Genomic DNA, 1,483 nt, shown 5'->3' on the forward strand with positions numbered 1-1,483 from the left:
TTCTACATTAACTTTCCCTCTCTATCTTACTCCCCCATCCCAATAGTCTTAAACTTTGGACTGATACGCTATACCCCATCAGTTGTGACAATGCCGTCTAGCCTATAGAGAGGCTGATTTGGTGCCTATGGGCAGTTTACTTCCTTATCAAAGTTCTGAATGTGAGGAGGCACAATTCCTGCTTTGTAGTTAATAATAGTCTCCCCTCTGATCTCTTATCTTACGATATTAGAGGATTTGTTGGCATTTGATCTGCAGTAATTAAGGATTTATTGCCATGTTTCTTTCTCCAAAATAGAGTACACTCTTTAAGCAGAGGGCATCTGGGAACCAGTGCTGTTGGAACCAGAGCAACTGACAAAGATATGTCAAGTCTGCATTACCTTCACCCTAACTCCAGCATGGAAGAAGATGTTTCATTTCTAACAGTGAATTAGGCACCTTGAATGATCCTCCCATTTGAAACAACAATTTCCTAAAGTCTTAGATTTATCACCGCATTGGCACTAAAGAAAGAAATCTATAAAACTCAAAAATGAAGTGAAAGTAGGAACACACATTGGCAGCCAGGACCAAAGCTCACCTTCGCCCTGAGAGTTCTGTGGAACCCTGGGAACTTTGAGCTTTCTTTCACTTCAATGGCTTCATAAGGCCTGGGGACAGGAGATAAAGGCAAGGGATCATTCCACATAACACTGAGCCTCCAAAGGGTCTATCCTAGGACTCTCTATGTAAGCAGAAAGAGAAATAAACCTCTGTACAGAAGGGGACAGCAAGGAAACTAGCCTGGGTCAGTTTGAATGGCAGAAAAAACAGTAAATATCCTCTTAAAATTCACAATGACAAGCCAGTGCTTATCTGTGTTTGTAGTCCAAATTCATATGTTATGTGATCCCAAAAGAAAAAGAAAAAAAAATTAATTTAAAATGATCCTAGGCTGGTACTTCTTAGATAACTGGCAGAATCAAATAGGAACCTTCACTGTGGGAACTCTTAACATCATCTCAGTGCTCAAAGATTTGCTACAGATGAAACTTCAAGGATAATTACACCTCATAGTTGAAGTCACAAAACACACATGAAAATAAATTATAACGAGGCTGAGGCAAGAGAATCACTTGAGCCCAAGAATTAGAGGTTGCTGTGAGCTATGATGCCATAGCTCTCTACCGATGGTGACATAGTGCGACTCTGTCTCAAAAAAAGAAAGAAAGAAAGAAAAAGAAAACAAATCATGACAAGTAAAACTCAGCAGATCCATAGAGACTTCAGCTATTGAAATGTTCATCAGGCTCGGCGCCTGTGGCTCAAGCGGCTAAGGTGCCAGCCACATATACCTAAGGTGGCGGGTTCGAATCCCCAGCCTGGGCCCACCAAACAACAATAATGGCTGCAACCAAAAAATGGCCAGGCATTGTGGCGGGCACCTGTAGTCCCAGCTACTTGGGAGGCTGAGGCAGGAGACTTGCTTGAGCCCAGGAGT

This window comes from Otolemur garnettii, unplaced genomic scaffold (genome assembly GCF_000181295.1).
Source record: "Otolemur garnettii isolate 467f Iridium unplaced genomic scaffold, OtoGar3 scaffold00070, whole genome shotgun sequence".
Lineage (NCBI taxonomy): Eukaryota > Metazoa > Chordata > Mammalia > Primates > Galagidae > Otolemur > Otolemur garnettii.